At 39.0% G+C, this 20,888-nt stretch overlaps 2 long non-coding RNA genes across 2 annotated transcripts in view; one reads left to right on the top strand and one right to left on the bottom strand.

Moving 5' to 3' along the window:
* Nucleotides 1–799: 799 nt before the first annotated feature.
* Nucleotides 800–12,285, bottom strand: LOC105468045 (uncharacterized). The gene is made up of 3 exons (XR_979255.2): nt 12,151–12,285; nt 6,546–6,706; nt 800–1,582 (listed from the first exon to the last, which is right to left on the bottom strand). It is a non-coding gene; the product is annotated as an uncharacterized lncRNA (long non-coding RNA).
* A 39-nt stretch (nt 12,286–12,324) lies between these two features.
* LOC105468048 (uncharacterized) overlaps nt 12,325–20,888 on the top strand; it is a 95,123-nt gene continuing 86,559 nt past the window's right edge. The window contains exon 1 of the long non-coding RNA XR_011609990.1: nt 12,325–12,367. This is a non-coding gene — a long non-coding RNA (uncharacterized lncRNA). The remainder of the gene's footprint in view (nt 12,368–20,888) is intronic.

The raw sequence follows: 20,888 nt of genomic DNA, 5'->3' as shown, positions 1-20,888 counted from the left end.
AAGAAGAAAGAAGACACCAAAAGATATACATTTATATTGTTACTGATATTAATATATCTTCATCAAAAGTTAAAAATTCTGTTCTTCAAAAAAAAAAAATAGTGCTATGAGAATGAAAAAAGAGGATTCCAAGAGAAAATATTTTCAAATCATATATGTGATAAAAGGCTGTATCCAGAATATACAAAGAACTCTCAAAACTCAAGAATAAGGAAACGAACAACTCAAGTAAAAAATCAGCAAGAGATTTGAAGTGTTACTTCACTAAAGAAGATAAACATGGCAAATAAGGACATGAAAAGATGTTAACATCATTAGTTATGAGAGAAACACAAAACCACCGTGAGATACAATTACACACTTATTAGAATGTCTAAAATTAAAAAGATTGGCCACATCAAGTGTCGGCAAGGATATGGAGAAATTGGATCTTTTATGAATTGCTGGTGGGAATGTAAAGTGGAACAATGACTTTGGAAAATAGACTGTCAGTTTCTGAACAGGCTAAGCATACATCTCCCAAATGACCTAGCCACCCCACTCCTAAATATTCACTAAAACCCAACATTAAATCTGCAAATTTGAATAACCCAACCATGGAAGGGAGCTTCAAATTTGTGGTTTGGTTTTCCTCACAAGAAAATGTTATTCAAATGTTAATGTAGATAAAATATTATGGTTACTTTGAACATAGGCTTTCTTGCTGCTGGCTGGAGAGCCACATACAGAATTCTAGGTTGAAATGTCATTTTATGTCTTTCAAGTCACAGCATTATTTGAAGAACATCATTCATTCGTTCAACCTTTATTATGTATCAATTCTTCTTAATAACAGCTTTTTCTGTATGCATGTTGAAAGGTCTTAAGCACATGTCTGAACAAAAATTCTTTAACTTGAGCACTTTTAGACTCCCTTTGATGATACCATTGTTTTGCATATTTGCAAAGTGACTATTCCTAAAAATCTGAAATCCTTTCATAGTTTAACTACATTTGGAGTATGTTTTCCCTGGCCTGGCTCAGTTTTTCTATTATGATATCCAGTTCATATTTTCTAGTGTGTAAAAAATCATTTTTTTAAATAAATGTATCTTCATTCTGGAGTCTTCAAGATAAAAATTTTAGCCATCAGGAGCCTGACTGATTACTTTGAGCCTGAAAAACAATTCGATTCTTGTTTCTTTTGTGTCATTGTAACTCTGGACATGTGTAGAAGCTGGGTTTACAGATCAGTAGGTGTGATATGAGAAATACATTGGGTCAAGCCTCTATCATGGAATCAGGGAAAATCAGTTTGCACTCCAATAAAAACAGAACAACTTGTTTTCAAATCTCCCAGCTTCCAATAATCCCCAGTGCTTCCATTTGTTTGGTGAAGCAGCCCAGTCTCACACTCTCCTGCTGTTGTCAGAGTCTTTGTCTCTGCCTCTGCAGTGCAAAGACCAAAGGAGATCTCAGAAAAAGCAATGGGTAGCTGCATCTCTTGCAGTGGGGAGATATACGTGATTTCACAGTGAGAAAAGACATCCGATCTTTCTAGTCCCCTTTGTTTCCTCTCTCCAAGTTTTACAGCCCTTTTTATCTGTAAATAATAATAATAAAAAAAAGTTGTACATACATTTTCAAAATGTGCTGCATAATACAACTTCATACATTTAGGAAGTTGACAGCTGCCCTCTGAGGTATAGCCTGACAGTCTAAAATCCAGAAATCAATCATTTAGATAGAGCGATGCCATGCTATTGCTCCCGGTATGTATTGCGGCACCCAGGAACCACTTATTTGAGATATACCATCGTAACTCTGATAGATTAAAGCACCACATCCAGGAAACAATTGTGTGTTGAGGGGAGGGGGGATGCGATCATAGATCTGCCATGTTACAGCCCAGAATCCAGCAGCCAACCAGGCAAGTCTGTGCTGAATCAGAGCTTCCAGAAACCTGCGAAGCAGCAGGATGACAGTTCTGTTCTTCAACAGCCCATTATGAACTAATTAGCATACATGAATTGCAGATTTGAAGTATTAAAGTGATGTACAAATCATTAATTTTTTGTCAAATCTATGTCATCCTTGTGTATGCCTTCCTATTTTAATGTTGCATGACAGTGAAGAGAGGTACAATCCTCTGTATATAAAGAGGAGAGATTTGGTGTAGCTGATATAATGAGATCTATTTAAACACTATGTATTTTTCAGCTTTGAATATATCTGCTTGGAAAAAAAAAATGCTACACTTGTCCCATTAGGGTTAATTGTGAAAGGATGTTAATATATTCAAAACCCCAGGGGTAGTTCTACATATTGTCTGAATGAAACAGGAGATGTAAGACCAACTTCACATTTGAGCTTTCTTTTATAAAAGTCCTCCTTCTGAGTAATAAAAGGAGCCATAAAATCTTGCTCACTGGCTGTGGAAGGTGTAACTATCTAGAATAAGAGCTCAGCTTTTAGGTGTGTGAAAGCTCCCATGCAGCAAGCAGATCTATTCTTGTTAACCCAATGCCAAATTTAATTTATAAAGATGTATAATGTAATGCAGTGGAAAAGGGAAAACAACATCAAAGTCGACTTTCATACTGCAAAAGGTTTCTAAGTATTAATTTGCAGTTTTCTGTATTGTCTCTATGTATTTAATTACTAAAGCTATTTGTGCTTAAACAAATGCTTGGTATTTCATTTGAATTTCTTATTTCATATTACAGTGGAAATTTGTTAGTACTGTAATAGTTTCCATGGTAACAGAGTCTAATGTTATACACAAATATGTATGTGGCATGTATACATGTGTGTATTATAAATATATTCTATAGGTGATTATGACTGTATTCCAAGAGCACATCTCCAAAGAATTAGCTCTTAAGGAAAACCCTAATTTAGAATGCTGGTATATTTTGTGAATCTAAAGAGATGGTTACAAACTGGGTTCTCTTTTTCATATGGGAAGAATGTTAAATTCTGAGAAGCAGGGAGATACTTGCTTTCCCTCTTCTCATAAGTTCTCTTCTGTCTGGGAGCAAAGCCATCTATGCCTAGGGTCCATACTCTATGGATTTCTCTTCTCCCTATCTGTTTCTCCACCAACCTTTTTAACAATAACTTTCCAGGAAGCTCTTACCCAAAACCCATGCTTACTTAATTGTAATTGGCCAGTCTTGTGTCACATGGCTACCAGGAAGGGAAAGGAAATCTGTGGAGTGAGTCATTTTAACTCAACCTAATGTTGCCCATAGTAAAATGAGGGTCTGCTTAGTAAAGAAGAATTGGAGTACGGTTATAAAGTGGGCAATGAGCAGCTGTCATCTGTGATAGATATTTCTGTGTGACTTCACCAAAATACACACTGATGTAGGGAAAAGGGCCCTTGCATCACGAGAAATAACTAAACGCATATTCTGGCACGGAGTTAAACATCAGCTGGACATTACTCATTTCTTGCTATTTCTTGAATCTTCAGTTTCCATTCTCAGGTTCCTCTGTTTACTCTCTCTAATTTGGAGTACTGATTGGCTGCCTGATTGGTATTTGACCTTTTGCCTGTTCACTTGATACCTCTACAACACTAGTGAGATGGTAGCTCTGTGCACAGTTTGATGTGTTTTGCAGAAGCTGTGCAACAGAGTGGTTGTATTAGTCTGTTTTCATGCAGCTGATAAAGACATATCCATGCAGCTGATAAAGACATATTTGAGAGTGGGCAATTTACAAAAGAAAGAGGTTTAATGGACTCCATTCCATATTTCTGGGGAGGTCTCACAATCATGGCAGAAGGCAAGGAGAAGCAAGTCACATCTTACATGGATGGCAGCAGGCAAAAAGAGACAGCTTGTGCAGGGAAACTCCCGCTTATAATACTGTCAGGTCTTGTGAGACTTATTTGCTATCATGAGAACAGCATGGGAAAGACCTGGCCCCATGATTCAATTACCTCCCACCAGGTCCCTCCCACAACACATGTGAATTCAACATGAGATTTCGGTGGGGACACACCAAAACCATATCATTTTGTGCCTGGACCCTCCCAAATCTCATGTCCTCACATTTCAAAACCAATCATGCATGCCTTCCCAACAGTACCCCCAAAGTCTTAACTCATTTCAGCATTAACTCAAAAGTCCACAGTCCCATGTCTCATCTGAGACAAGGCAGGACCCTTCCACATATGAGCCTGTGAAATCAAAAGCAAGTTAATTACTTCCTAGATGCAATGGGAGTACAGGCATTGGGTAAGTACATCCATTCCAAATGGGAGAGACTGGCCAAAACAAAGGGGCTGCAGGCCCCATGCAAGTCTGAAATCCAGCAGGGCAGTCAAATCTTAAAGCTCCAAAATGATGTCCTTTGACTCCAAGTCTCACATCCAGGTCATGCTGATGCAAGAGGTGGGTTCCCATGGTCTTGGGCAGTTCTGCCCCTGTGGCTTTGCAGGGTACAGCCTCCCTCCCAGCTGCTTTCATGGGCTGACATTGACTGTCTGTGGCTTTTCCAGGCACATGGGGCAAGTTGTCAGTGGATCTACCATCCTGGGGTCTGGAAGATGGTGGCCTACTTCTCACAGCTCTGCTACACGGTGCCCTAGTAGTAACTCTGTGTGGGGGCTCCAATCCCACATTTTCCATCCTCACTGTCCTAGCAGAGGTTCTCCATGAGAGCCCTGCTCCTGCAGCAAACTTCTGCCTGGACATCCAAGTGTTTCTATACATTCTTTGAAATCTAGGCGGAGGTTCCCAAACCTCAATTCTTGACTTCTGTGCGCCCACAGGCTCAACACCATTTGGAAGCTGCCAAGACTTGGGGCTTGTACCCTCTGAAGCCACAGCCTGAGCTGCATCTTGGCCCATTTCAGTCACATCTGGAGTGGCTGGGATGCAGGGCACCAAGTCCCTAGACTGTACACAGCATGGGTACCCTGTGCCGGCCCATAAAACCATTTTTTCTTCCTAGGCCTCCAGGCCTGTGATGGGAGGAGCTACCATGAAGACCTTTGACATGCCCTGGAGACATTTTCCCCACTGTCTTGGGAATTAACATTCAGATCCTGGTTACTTATGCAAATGTGTGTAACAGGCTTGAATTTGTCCTCAGAAAATGGGATTTTCTTTTCTATTGCATTGTCAGGCTGCAAATTTTCCAAACTGTTATGCTCTGCTTTCTTTATAAAACTGAATGCCTTTGATAGCACCCAAATCACCTTTTGAATGCTTTGCTGCTTTTGAAATTTCTTCTACCAGATACCCTAAATCGTTTCTCTCAAGTTCAAAGTTCCACAAATCTCTAGGGCAGGGGCAAAATGCTGCCAGTCTCTTTGCTAAAACATAACAAGAGTCACCTTTGCTCCTGTTCCCAACAAGTTCCTCATCTCCATCTGAGACCACCTCAGCCTGGACCTTATTTTTCATATCACTATCAGCTTTTTTATCAAAGTCATTCAACAAGTCTCTAGGAGGTTCCAAAATTTCCCACATTATCCTCTCTTCTTCTGAGCCCTCCAAACTGTTCCAAACTCTGCCTGTTACCCAGTTCCAAAGTCACTTCCACATTTTCAGGTATCTTTTCAGCAATGCCCTACTCTAGTGGTAAAATTTACTGTATTAGTCTATTCCCATGCTGTTCACAAAGACATACCCAAGACTGGGCAATTTATAAAAGAAAGAGGTTTAATGGGCTTACAGTTCCACATGGCTGCAGAGGCCTCACAATCATGGCAGAGGGCAAGGCAAGGAGGAGCAAGTTACATCTTACATGAATGGCAGCAGGCAGAAAGAGAGAGCTTGTGCTGGGAAACTCCCCCTTACATACCATTAGATCTCATGAGACTTATTCACTATCACGAGAACAGCATGGGAAAGACCTGCCCATGATTCAATTACCTGCCACCAGGTTCCTTCCACAACACGTGGGAATTCAAGATGGGATTTTGGTGGGGACACAGCCAAATCAAATCAGTGGTCAAGAGCTAAGGAGTCACACAGAACTAGGTTCAAACTTGAGCTTCACCTCTTATAACCTGTGTGATTCTAAGCAAGTTCCTTAACTTTTCTAAACTTTGATTTCCTCACCTTGTAGATGAGGACAATGAAAATACCTTCCTCAGAGGGTTTCTATGAGGAGGAAACAAGTCAATGTACATAAAGCATCCAGAGAAATACCTGACCTATGGTAAGCATTTGAGCAATGTTAACTGTATTATAATAATTTCTGTCAGTCAAGTTATCTGCCATTTTCTTGGACAAGCTACTAAAAGTCTTTGTTCCTCAGTGGATCATATGGAAAATTATTACTTCACAAGGTTATAGACTGTAGATATGGAAAGTACCCAATAAAGTGGCTGATGAATAGTAGGAATGGTAAACCCTACTAGTTAGCTGGAAATATCCATTCTTTTTCTCCCTGTCAGAATTTCATTTTGTTCAGAATAGTGATATGCTCTGCTAAAATAACTTCACCCCCATTTGCAGCTAGGGGATGACAAAGTTCTGGCCAATGTAATGTAAGTGGAATTTACAAGAGAGATTTCTTTCCTTAATAAAATGGCAAAAGCTTACCTTGTGAAAACCCTTTCACCTCTCTCCTTCCTCTTTGTACACCTGGAGATGCTGCCGCCATCTTCAAAGCATGAGGACAAGAGCCATGAACAAATGATGACAGAGCAGGAATGTAGACCTTGGGTCTCTGACAGCATCATTGATCTTCCCATTTCTCAACTCTAGATTTATAATACGAAGAAAACAAACCTAACTGCCTTAGGCCAATATTCCTTGAGTTTTATTTTATGTGCAGCCAAACAGAATGCATTTTTAATACAGGTTTTTCTGTCAGGTGGAAATTACACTAATAGTAATCATCATCATCATCACCACCTGTATCTATGACACAACCCCAGGATATCCATATCTGTATTCTGTTCTTACAGCACTTACCAAAAGGGTTTGATCATGGCTTTGTGAAAGAAACTTAGCAGGAAATATTGATGAGAACCCCTCTAGGGTCTTCATTTTTCTGGAGAGAACAGGAAAAATCCTAACAGCCTCTGGGACTTGGGGGCAAGGACCAGGCAGCAGTCAGACCAAGTCATAGGGTCCTAAAGTGACTGCTAATCCAGGATAGCCCTGTGCCTACACTGCATCCCACTGAATCCCTCTGGATCTGTAGTCTGGAGATCTGTGAGTTTTCTACCCTCTAATTGCCCACAGGCACCTGGGTAACATTAAGAACATCTGGGACAAGCTAAAGCGAGATCAAATGCTGAGTGGAGGGTAATGTTGCAGATTATTTTGTCAATAACAGTGACTACCGATAAGTAGACATGGGTGATGAATAACTGTCTCCCCCACAACTCTTCACTAGTTTATCTTGAAAGCAAATCTCTGACCAAATTTGGCCACATATAAAAATGTATACTAAACATTTATTAGGAAGCAGTCACAAAACAGCTCATGTAACCAATTCTATAAATTTGGATGAAATTTCAAACTGTTGGATGAAATTCCAACTGTTGGCATTTTAGGTATCCTAACTGCACTGGTGCATGCAATGTTCACTTGAAGCAGATATGATCATATTCTAGAGGCTGGGTTCAATTTGTCTTACAGTAGACATCGGGCAACTCAAGAACTAAGGATTGAGTCAATGGTCAGACTCAGGACAGTGCGGAAATCAGTCTCCAGAAAATATCCCTGAAGGTATAGGACACAGAGTTCTCTACATTTTTATTCTATTTATGCAAGCAGGGAGAGTCTAAAATATTTTACACATCTTGAACATCACTATTTTCACCAGTGAAATCCCATTTCTAGCATTCAAATGCTAATTGACGAGCTATTAATTTAACCAATGAAAACCCATTTTTAACATGCATTCTGCTAATTAAGAATAACTTGGTGGTGTTCGGAGTTTAAGATAGCTGAATCACCTCTGGAAGATGGGCTTCTAACTAGAAGTCTAGGTGATGACACCTAGGGTATGAATTTTCAGTTTGGGCAAATGACTGCCCCTCAGGAATGGCTTAAGCTGACTGACATTTACTTAATTTATACTGTCTATAAATTAAGGGGAGGTTTAAATTACAGACATTCTGTTAAGTAGTCCATGCAATTAGTAAAAGGCAAAATCAGAAGTAGCCCTTGTATTTTCTGACTCCCAAATTTCAAAGTCTTACCACTGTAGCATCCCAGCTCAGTGTTAATCCGACAAACTGTCCACACTCATTGCCTTAAGAAGTAGCCTTTTCTAAGTTAGACTATTGATATTATAAAAAATGTCCCCACTTAGAGTGAAAAGAGCAAATTTAGTTGCTGATATTTTTCTTGGAGCAGTCTGCACACAGAATAAGGCAGGGTTAAAAAACAGCATCAAATAGTAAAAGTTTGGATTTATAAGAAGTGGTCAAATGTAAAATAACAAAGCTGGTTCCTAGAAAACTAAAAGAAAACAAAATAAGTGTTGACTAAGAAGTTCAAAGCAAATCTTGTTTTGTTATCATCCCTCCTTTATTTTGACTCTGCAGTGTCCATACTTTGCAGGCCCATGCTGATTTCATTACTATTTATGTTCATCTCTTTGATAATTTCTCTTTTATTAGTAAGCATCCACTCCATGACTTCTAATTTATTTTTACATGGCAAATTATGAGAAAGCAATGAAAGAACTCCTAAATGTGATAAATGGTTTCTAGCGGCTTTGCTTACGCTTTCTAAGAAGCTAAGAGATTCCAATGTGGGGATTCCCATGGGGGATTCTGACATGATCTTCTGAAGAAATAAGGAAGGTCTGTATCTACCATCCCAGGCTTCTACTTAGCAAACCATGTTCCTCCCTCGGCTAGGCTCACCACCCCACCCACACAGAGGGGATGCCTTCTAATTCCTGCACTTGCTTTATGGCTTTGTGTAAATGTGTTTAGTGCCTTTTGGCTGTTCTTCTGAAGAAAACTCATCTCAATTGTGCTCCCTGGTTTGTTTAATTGTTGTCAAGGTGAAGGCTGGATATTGCCAACAGAGCCTATCAAGAAGATCTTGTTTTACTGGAGAGTATGATTCAGGAAGAATGAGCACACTGATTGAAGCCAAAACTATGATGAAGTTGTTGGATATTTTTGAGAGGGTGCCGAAGGATGGGTAGAATTAATTTCCACCTGAAGAAACTGGTACTTCTCTCCCCACCCCTAAACAATGGTATATTGATATATTTTCTCCATCTGTAAAACAAAGATACTTTTTCAGTCTCATTCATCAAAATGGCAAAGGCTCCTACAAAAAGCTCAGTAAGACACTAAATGTTAAGTCAGTGCTTAATGATAATCTACCGGAGTCTTTATGGCTTGATCTTCTGAGAATTAAAAACCACTTGGCCTTCCCCGAAACGCTCCACTGGGAATAGCAATGGCTCCTAGATTCTGTGTAATTAAACTTCCTGGAAAGGAGTGGGCTGGGAAGCTGTAGACCACTAAATCAATAGATTAAAAACAACAACAACTACAGGTAAATGGGTTAAATGGTTAAGTGGTAATCCATCTGAGTATTGGCCCTTTCTCTAATAAACCTAATATCAAAGAATGAATGCCATGATACGGAGTTCAAAAAGCACCCTAAACCTAAAACACCTATGGAAAAACCAAGCTGGTTTAACTCACATAATTATTGTGGATTCATTGAAGTCTGAACAGCAATGTATTTAAAGCACTGTCAGGAAATATTAAATCTCCCTTCTGAGACTAGGATTGAAAAAAGGTAGGACAAGGCTCATTTTTTACATTAAAGCAAGATTGGGCCTGATTAGTATTTGAAATATTTCTTTCCCAATTTTGGACAGCATTAGATTTTAGCTAGTGAAATATAAATGAACATCAATTGTATATGACAAATGCTGATCCAAGCCACTTAAAATTCCCTGAATGTCCTTTTCTCTCTTAGACTGACTGCTAGAGTCTCATCATCGAAGTCTGTAGAGCCAACCAAAGGCAGCTCTGTGGTAGAGGCCCCGCCTAAGCTGTGAAGGGTTAGAAAGAGAGCTGTTTGTTTTGTAAGGACATGAATCACTATCAGGACCATAACAACATTGCAAGTTAGGTCACAGGACTCCAAGTCAGTGTGCATTTTGCTCAGGGAGAGGGAGCTTAGAGACTTGTTGCTGCCTTTTTGTTTCAGTGGAAATGAAATCCACTTGTGTCACCATTTCCTCCTGTTTCAGGTTGAGACCAAAGAGATTAAGAGAAACACACTAGTGTCAAACTTTAAAGCCACAATAATAAAGATGGCCAGTGTACCTAGTAAACATTTTTGTTCACGATTTGGAAAATGAAAACTGAAAAAAAGGAAGGACCCTTTGGTTTGTCCTGGAGAGAAATGTAATTACGGTTAGTCCTTGGCCATCATAATGGGTTCTTTGAAGCAGCTTCCTGGACCAAAATAAACAGTTCATTATATACAAATTCAAGAGATAAGGTTGATTTGGCTCTTTGGAATCAAGGTCCTTATCTTTCTATTAGTTTAGTCTAGAAATATGGTAACCAGATTCACCCAAGACACTGACTCTCTCCTCCCCCCTCCCAGATTTGATTTCAAGATCTTGTCTATAAGATCTATTAGAACAGGCCGGGCGCGGTGGCTCAAGCCTGTAATCCCAGCACTTTGGGAGGCCGAGACGGGCGGATCACGAGGTCAGGAGATCGAGACCATCCTGGCTAACACGGTGAAACCCCGTCTCTATTAAGAAATACAAAAAAAACTAGCCGGGCGAGGTGGCGGGCGCCTGTAGTCCCAGCTACTCGGGAGGCTGAGGCCGGAGAATGGCGTGAACCCGGGAGGCGGAGCTTGCCGTGAGCTGAGATCCGGCCACTGCACTCCAGCCTGGGTGACAGAGCGAGACTCCGTCTCAAAAAAAAAAAAAAAAAAAAAAAAAAGATCTATTAGAACAAAGAGCCCACTAATTAAGCAGCTAACCCCAAGACTATGCTGTTAGCCTGGGGGGACTTGTTTTATTCCATTAATTTGAGAGCAGCTACTTTATATCCAGTGGTAATTGGTGCAGGACTATCTCTGTCTACTTACATGGGAGGAAATACCACAATTTACTCAATTTGAATTAAATATTCTACAGTTTAGACTGGCTAGCCCCACATTTTTCTTTGTTAGTGATGCTGAAGAAGCCTCCTTTATAGTGTTCTGGAAGATTGCTCCATCTTTATCTATTAGCCATGCAAGTGTTTTGTATTTAGCTAAGGCTGTAGCTGATAGAACCAAAATACTTAGCAGATTTTGGATTGATTCTGCTCTCCACAGCCCAGTCCACTCTTTGCTGTATGAATTGAGCACGAAAGGTCACAGTGAATCAATGCCAGCCTGGCTTTGCAAAAATGTGACTAGAAGGTAGTCAGTCATGGTAGCTCCCTTTTGTGAGAAGGTTATTAAAGTTCACTGGAAAACAATTTCCCCAATCTCACATTTATAATTGAATACTGCTGTTGTGAAGTTTCAATGAGATAAAGTATGTGAAAGTGTTTTGTAAACTCTGTAAAGTAAAAAGTCTAAAAGAAGAGCTGCATAACCATTCACTGTGGTTCATGCTGAAAAGTGAGATTGTGGGGGAAACTTCACTGTCTCACTTGTACCCTTCTCTAATGTTTAAAATTTTAAAGCTTCAAATGTGTCTTTCTCATAAAATCAGGAAAATAGATAAGAATCTTTCCCTTTTTTCTGTTTTACACAGGAAGGGATGTAACAGTAGGCTACCTTTTATCTTTAAAACTTACTGTGTCCTGGATTTCAGATGACTAAAACAGGGGTAATTATCAATAGATTTTCAAGGAGAAAAAACTCAAATATCACATACATAGCACACAGGAGGAAAAGTAAAGCTAGACTTTTCCAGAATCATATCATATTCCATAGATATAATCTTAAAGTTGCTTTTGAGAAAATTTGAAATGATATCTTGTGCATTTAGCTCAGTGTGTAAAAACAACACAATTGTGATTATTTTGAGGAACATGTTTGAGAATGGAACATTAGGCGATTTCGGGACACCAACAGGATTGTTCTGTGGTTCAACATAAAGAAGATGAGGACAAATATAAAAATGGAAACCCCAGGCCCATGGGGCAGCCTAAGGAGGCCCCATTATGAAGGGCACAAGCACCTACACCTCCTGTACCTTACTCAAGATGTCCTTATTCTGCTGTTCTCTTGTTCTTTAGTGTTCTCTTTCAGGGCTCCTCAAGCACCAATTCTAGGTCCGCCATTTTCTAGCAGTTTGAGGTTGGATCCATGCTTTAAGCTTATTGGGCCGCCTCTGCTAAAGTTCTATGACAGTTAAATGAGATTCATAACAAAAGCAATCCAGGAAGTGCATATCCACCTACAAGTGTAAGGTGAAGTATTACATATTTACTTTCTATACCAACTTGTCAACATTTAGGCAACTGAAGCCCCGTTGCCTCAGGACTTTGTTTCCAGTAGTTAATCTGATAAACTAAATACTGCTTATATGTTGGGGGTGCTAATGAGCTAACTTAATGGCCATTTCAGATAATACATTTACAATAGGAAGGAACTAAAAGGAGCTTTTCCTAGTTGGGTTAGGGAAGGGGAAGAGAAGCTGGAAAGCGTGTCTACACTTAGTGCCTTATGTGCACTCTAATGGGAACTCCATATGCATTGCATTTTAAATCCATATGAGGTATGTACAGGTGCAAGATTTCATAACCAGCACTGGTGATATATAAGTGGATCAGTTCATTAGGGAAACTTTAAGATTGTAATGTGATCAAAGCAGGAACTGGAACCACAATTTGGAACTTGGGTCTTAGGAAAAAAGCTGTCACTTGCAGTTTATCTGCATTATTTTGTGCTTTGTTTATCTCAATAATAGGTCATCAGGATTATAAGAATACAACCCAAGGTCAATGATAGATCTAGAGGGGATTGGAAAAGAAAAAGACTTTCTCTTTCAGTAAAAAATTTCAAACAACAAAAAGACACAATAGTATAGTGAAACTCCACGTAGCAGATTCAATCCAGATTCAATATTTATCAAGATTTTCCTTCACTTATTTCATTTATTCCCCCCTTTTTGTTCTGAAGCATGTTAAAGCAAATAGTTAATATAGGAAAGTTAGGTTAAATGTTTAATTTCCCCCGAATTGTCAATTGTGAGAATGCAGTATTATATGCAAGTTACCTCCAACCTGACCAAGGAGGGGTGTGTGTGTGTGTGTGTGTGTGTGTGTGTGTGTGTGTGTATGTTTCATTTTGATTTTGTTTTTATTGCTTTGACTACCCTCTCTTTGTTTGAGCACCATAGCAGACGCATAGGTTTTTTCAGAGATTCAATTTTGTGGCAGATGTTGTCAATTCCCTGCCCAAGTCATCCCAACACTCACCATTCCCGAATAGAAAGAAGGAAAGCACCTGCAACTCCCCCCCTGAGGGTTTTATATCCTCCAATGCACAAGGCAGATAGAAGAGCCAGAGAATTAACATCTTTTGAGCATTACCTCCAACAGTAATGTAAGAGGACAAGTCTGAGGTGTATTCCACACTATTTCCCAGGAGTCCCGGCAGGATCGAGCCCCTGTTGTCCTGCACAGTAACCTGCTTATTAATACACCTTATATTCGCTTCCTACATTTTCCTGTCTCGCTTTATTCTTGTCTCCTGCAGTCATTCCCCAGTAAACCACATGCACTCAAATCCTTGTCTTGGGGTCTGCTTCTTGGGGAACCCAATTTAAGAAAGTTGATCCAAGAGTGGTTATAGGAAGCTGATTGGAGGGATGGAACAGCCCCTACAACTGGTAAATGGGGCAATGATTACCTCTGGCATGGCATACCATTACAATTTCTTAGATTACACCTACAGTGGATTGAGATGGGGAACATGAAGAAGGGAATGTACTGGCTTATGCAATATGTCTAATGGTTGAAAGATATAGGCCGAGAGAAATGAGGATTGGGGAATTAGTTGTTACTAACAGCCACAGGAGGAAAGAAAATAACAGACTGAGATCAGTAGTCTATTAATTCAGGACATGATATGAAAGTTAGAATGCTTTAATAATAGTGTTTATAGAGGCCACCATCTACTGCATCCAAAAGGCTGTGCAAAAAATCTGGGTGCCATGTTTACAGAGACCACTATCTCTTGCACCCAGTGGCTGAACTGAAAAAAGGCTAAGTCCACAGCTCCTATGCTACAGTATCTCCTACACTAAAGTCAGGACGGACCCTAAGACGTATAATGAGAACTGGGTGGATGTGCTTGACCACTGCCAAGGCCCAGAGAGTCCTCTGAGCCCTCTGGTCCAGGTGGGGTGATCTCCTTCTGCTGGCTTGTGGGAAGCAACCTTCCATTTTTCGGCGGCCATACAGAATACTTACTTGAGATGGATTCCCTTCAAGATGGTGTTTCTTCTTTTTAAAATCTCTACTCCTTCCTGACTCCTTTCATTGCATTTAGATCTGTTTTGTCAAATCCAATAGCCAATAGCCACAACTATAAACCAATTGCAGTAAAATACAATCAATTTTTTGGGGTCTTATTCACAGTAGCCACATTTAAAGTAAGTCAATAGCCACACGTGGCTAGTGGCTACCACATTGGATGGAGGACAGATGATAGAACATTTCTATCATTGCAGAAAGTTCTACTGGACAGCACTGATCTAGACCAGAAATTGGCAAACGTATTTGAAAGAATCAGATAGTAAGTACTATAGTGTTTATAGGCTATATGGTTCCTGTCACTACTACTAAACTCTGCCATCGTAGCGTGAAAGCAGCCCTAACGCATATATAAATAAATTAGTGTAGCTGTGTTCCTTAATGTTACAACAGTTTTAAGTGTCAGGCCAAAGGGCCTTAGTTTGCCCATCTCTGGTCTACACCAAAAACTAGGGTCAACTCTTAGTATGGTGCAAGAAAGAAGTATTGTCCACACTACAGAAAGAAAAGGAATTATTCACTGAAGGGCTTATGTGTACCAATGTGTTTCAGGACAACATGCCCGGGAATGCATCTTGCAGCTGCTCAGAGGAGATGATTACAAGGTTAGTGGGAAAGAGTGTACTGATATGAGTGCAGGCAAGATTTAACATCCCAGAAAGGACTTCTGGTGCCAAGCGTAACAAATGGCTTCTTAACTCTCAAGCCTACCATTCTCTGGAGTCTTATAGTAAATGAAATGGAGATTCCAGAACTGCCTTGGCAGAGTACTAGGGAAAGGATGAAAAGGATCAGAGACGTGCCAAACAAAAACAAAAGTAACAACAACGAACTCCAGCTATCTATGTTCCCCAGGAGGGCCCAGAGGCTATCCCTTCCCTAAAGCAATGAGGAATGGAAGGAGTTAATATAGTCATTTGTGGGCCAGGAGGTGGCAGGGGAGGTTGTTACAGACCTGGCTTACTTAGTATCAATGGAGATGATAAACTTCTGGCATAAGAGAGGCCAGGTGGTAACACTTAACCATCAGAAGCAAAGTGAACGTAATTTCCATAACAGGCAGTGCAGCTGGAATGACAACGAGGAGCCCTTGATCCATAGGAATCTGTGAAGATGTTCAATACACCATGGTATTTTAGTTGGGCAGCTGATCATCAATTGTGGATGATCAGAAAGGTGCCATATTGGAAAATCATGATCTCTCACACCATCCTGAGGCCCAGAGTTAATTGAAGGGAAGGCTATTTCCCTTTGAGGAAATATGCTATAACGCTACCGTAGCTATTTTCCCAATCCATTCCCAATGGCTTTATGTTCATTTACCAAATAATTGTACACTGGGGGAAAGGAGATTTTTCAAGGGCTGAGGGTACTGAATTGTAGGTGATACCGATAAATGAAGAGAATCAAAATGCCTATGGGCTATGGAAGCCATGTGATAAATAGAGTCTTATCCCAGCTCTATCTCACAGTGAATACAATGAATCTGTTTTCCCACCCTATGATGATGTTTTTCCAGCCCCCAAATGCATCATCAGGATGAATTTACCTAGAACTTGGTAGAACCCTCATATTTATGACTTGATTTTGTGAAGTAAGAGGGGTATGATAAGGGAAGTTAGTGGAAGTATTGTAGGCAGAATAATGGCCCCTTATATATGTCCATGTCCTAATCTCTGGAACCTATGAATATATTAGTTTATATTGTAAGGGGTAATTAAAGTTGCAAATGAAACTAAAGTTACTAATCAGCTGACTTTCAGTTGAAGAGATTATTCTGGATTATCTAGGTGGCCCCAAACAATCCTGAGTCCTTATAAATAGAAGAAAGAGGCAGAAAAAGAAGTCAGTCAGAGATTTAAACATGCTACGCGGCTGGCTTTGAAGGTGGAGGAAGGGTACATGAGAGTTCTTCCCTGCCTGCCAAGGAATGCAAGCAGTCTCTAGAAGCTGGAAAAGTCTAGGAAACAAATTCTCTAGACCTCAAGAATAAATATAGCTCTGCTGAAAACTTGATTTTATTTCACTGAGACCCATTCTGGACTTCTAATATCCAGAACTGTAAGATAACAAATTATGCTGTTTTAAGCACTAAATTTGTGGTAATTTGCTACAGCAGTAATAGAAAACTAATATAGGAAGCTCTTAAATTTGTACCAATAACCTCCATCCCTGCAAGAAATTAGAACTTAAGAAATAGCATGTCCCAGATGAATAACAGAGATGAGCACCACTCTCAAGGACTTAAAAGATGTTGAGGTGGGATGTCATATTCTATTTTAACTCACTGAAATGAGTTAAAATAGAACCCCCTGAAAATCAAATCATTTATGGCAGAGCGTGGTGAACTACCATAAACTTAAACAAGTGGGACCTGCAGTTTCAGCTGCTATGCCAATGTGTTATCTTTACTAAAATAGATCAAAACAGTATCTGGTATACAGAATGCAGCTGTTGAGCTAGAAGACGCATTCTTTTCCATTCCTGTCATGAAGGAGAATCAAAAGAAATTCTTGGGAATGACAGCAGTACACATTCATTTACAGTTGTGTCAGGGTGATGCTACTTTGCTAGTCATGGTAGTCTTTATATTGCAAAGAACGTTATGTTGGCCCAAATTATTAATGATATTATGTTAACCAGACCTGGTGAGCAGGAAACGTGAAGTACTCTGAATGCTCTGAAACTCATGTGCATACCAGGGTGAGAAGGAAATCTTATCAAGGAAGTCTTATGAAGACCCTATTGGTGATGTCTTTAGGGGTCCAGTTGTTTGCAGTGTGCCATGACATTCCCTCCAACATAAAACACAAGTTATTGCACCTTGAACATTCTATCACCAAGAAAGAGATAGGCCTTTTAGAATTATTTATTTGTTTAATTTTTTTCATATAGTAAGAAATCTGACTCCTAAGTGTACAACTAGATGAATTTACATATATATATATATATATATATATATACATACACAGAGAGAGAGAGAGAGAGAGAGAGAGAGATCTCAAATATTTATGATGCATATCAAGAACATTCCTATTGTCCCAGAAAGTTTTCTCATGCCCTGCTCAGTCAATAGTGTCCCCCAAAGGTAAAAATTATTCTGACTTCTATCACCTTATGTTAACTTGACCTATTTTTCATCTCCTCTAAATGAAATCATAGTGTGCATAACTTATATATTTTACTTATTTTGTACAATATGTTTCTGATATTTATCTATGTTGTTTTTTGTGACAGTGATTTGTTCTTTTTTATTGAGGCATAGTATTCTATTGTGTGGATGTACAAAACTATATTTATCAAGTGTCTTGTTGATGGATGTGTGTGCTGCTTTCAGTTTTGGCATATTATGAATAAAGCTTCTATGAACATTCTTGAACACTGTTTTGTGGACATAGGCGCTCACTTATTTGGGGAATACAGCCAGGGGTAAAATTGCTAGTCAAAAAGTAAGCATATATTTAGCTTTTATTAGGAACTGTAAAACAATTTTCCGCAGTGGTTTTACCCTTTTATACTTTTACCAGTAATGTATGAGAGTTTCACTTGCTCTGCATCCTTTTCAACACTGGTTTTGTCAATCTTCTTAAAGTATTAGCTATTTTGTGTACTACAATAGCATCTCATTTAATTTTCAGTTTTCTAATGATTGCTAATGTTGAATGTCTTTTTGTATGCTTATTGGCCATTTGGATATATTCTTTTGTGAAGTGCCTAGTAAGTCTTTTGCTGTTTGTTTTATGGAATATTTGTCATTTTCTTATTGGTTTGCAGTTCATTATATATTCTAGATATGAATCCTTTGTCAAATATATGTGTTTAAAATACTATCTCACAGGCTAGCGCTTCCATTCTTACTTTTTTAAACACATCTTTTGATGAGAAGTTTTAAGTTTTTATGAAGTCCTACTATTATTATATTTTCTTTTGTGGTTAGTACTTTTTGCATTCCACCCAAAAAATCTTTCTTCACCCCAAGGTCACTGATGTTTTCTTCTAGAAACTTTACGGTTTATGTCCTTCCATTTAGGTCTGTGATAAATTTCAAATTAATTTATATGTATAGTTGAATTATGGGTCAAAATTTACTTTGTCCCTATAGGGACATCCTGTTGTTTCAGCATTGTTTATTAAAAAGACATCCCTTTCTTCACTGAAATGCACTGGGGTCTTTGCCATAGGCATGGGCAAGGACTTCATGACTAAAACACCAAAAGCAATGGCAACAAAAGCCAAAAGTGACAAATGGGATCTAATTAAACTAAAGAGCTTCTACACAGCAAAATAAACTACCATCAGAGTGAACAGGCAACCTACAGAATGGGAGAAAAGTTTTACAATCTACCCATCTGACAAAGGGCTAATATCTAGAATCTACAAGGAACTTAAACAGATTTACAAGAAAAAATCAAACAACCCCATCAAAAAGTGGGCAAAGGATATGAACAGATACTTCTCAAAAGAAGACATTTATGCAGCCAACAGACACATAAAAAAATGCTCATCATCACTGGCCATCAGAGAAATGCAAATCAAAATCACAATGAGATACCATCTCACACAAGTTAGAATGGTGATCGTTAATAAGTCAGGAAATAACAGGTCCTGGAGAGGATGTGGAGAAATAGGAACACTTTCACACTGTTGGTGGGACTGTAAACTAGTTCAACCATTGTGGAAGACAGGGTGGCGATTCCTCAAGGATCTAGAACTAGAAATACCATTTGACCCAGCCATCCCATTACTGGGGATATACCCAAAGGATTATAAATCATGCTGCTATAAAGACACATGCACATGTATGTTTACTGACACACTATTCACAATAGCAAAGACTTGGAACCAACCCAAATGTCCATCAGTGATAGACTGGATTAAGAAAAGGTAGCACATATACACGATGGAATACTATGCAATCATAAAAAAGGATGAGTTCATGTCCTTTGTAGGGACATGGATGCAGCTGAACACCATCATTCTGAGCAAACTATTGCAAGAACAGAAAACCGAATACCGCGTGTTCTCACTCATAGGTGGGAACTGAACAATGAGAACACCTGGACACAGGGTGGGAAACATCACACACTAGGGCCTGTCATGAGGTGGGGAAGAGGGGAAGGATAGCATTAGGAGATATACCTAATGTAAATGATGAGTTAATGGGTGCAGCACAACAACATGGCACATGTATACATATGTAACAAACCTGCATGTTGTACACATGTACCCTAGAACTTAAAATATAATTAAAAAAAAAAAAAAGACCTCACTCTAAAGCGGAAAAAAAAAAAATTCAAAAATTTTAGAAAAAGAAATGCATTGGGGCCTTTGTTGAAATCAAGTAATTAAATGGATGTGGGTCTATTTCTGGATTTTTTATTCTGTTCCATAGATCTATATATTCACATCCAAACAGCACACTGTCTCAATTACATAGCTTTATTAGAGGTCTCAGACTCTGACAGTGTACATACGGTAAATTTATCTTCAAGATTGTCTTGGCCATTCTAAGTCCTTTGTATTTCCATATAAATTTTAACGTCATCTTGCCAATTTACAAGTAAATATTGCTAGATTTTGACTGGAATTATATTAAATCTTTAGGTCAGTTTGGTGGGGTTTTTTATTCACCTTGCTTCTACTCTGTTTTATTTTATTTTATTTACTTTTAAATTTTATTTTTCCATACATTATTGGGGTACAGGTGGTATTTGGTTACATGAGTAAATTCTTTAGTGGTGACTTGTGAGATTTTGGTGCACCCATCACCTGAGCAGTGTACACTGCACCGTATTTGTAGTCTTTTATCCTTTGCCACCTCCCACTCTTCCCCATAAGTCCCCGGAGTCCACTGTATCATTCTTACACCTTTACATCCTCATAGCTTAGCTCCCATATACCAGTGAGAACATATGATGTTTGGTTTTCCATTCCTGAGTTACATCGGTTAGAATAATAGTCTCCAATTTCATCTAGGTCACTGTAAGTGCTGTTAATTCATTCCTTTTTATGACTGCATAGTATTCCATTTTATGTACACATATATATTTCATTATATATGTATTTATATATATATATATATATATATATATATATATATATATAAAACGGTTTTTTTACCCACTCATTGATTGATGGGCATTTGGATTGGTTCCATGATTTTGCAATTGTGAATTGTCCTGCTATAAATGTGCATGTGTAAGTATCTTTTTTGAATCTCTTTTGAATAACGACTTCTTTTCCACTGGGTACCCAAATACCCAGTAGCGGGATTGCTGGATCAAATGGTAGCTCTACTTTTCGTCCTTTGAGGAATCTCCACACTGTTTTCCATAGTGGCTGTACTGTTTACACTCCCACCAACAGTGCAGAAGTGTTCCCTGTTTACCACATCCATGCCAACATCAACTGTTTTTTGATTTTTTGAGTATAGCCATTCTTGTAGGAGTAA

The sequence above is a fragment of the Macaca nemestrina genome, chromosome 11 (assembly GCF_043159975.1).
Source record: "Macaca nemestrina isolate mMacNem1 chromosome 11, mMacNem.hap1, whole genome shotgun sequence".
Lineage (NCBI taxonomy): Eukaryota > Metazoa > Chordata > Mammalia > Primates > Cercopithecidae > Macaca > Macaca nemestrina.
The sequence above is the reverse complement of the archived record's forward strand: the minus strand, read 5'-3'. Positions and strand labels throughout refer to the sequence as shown.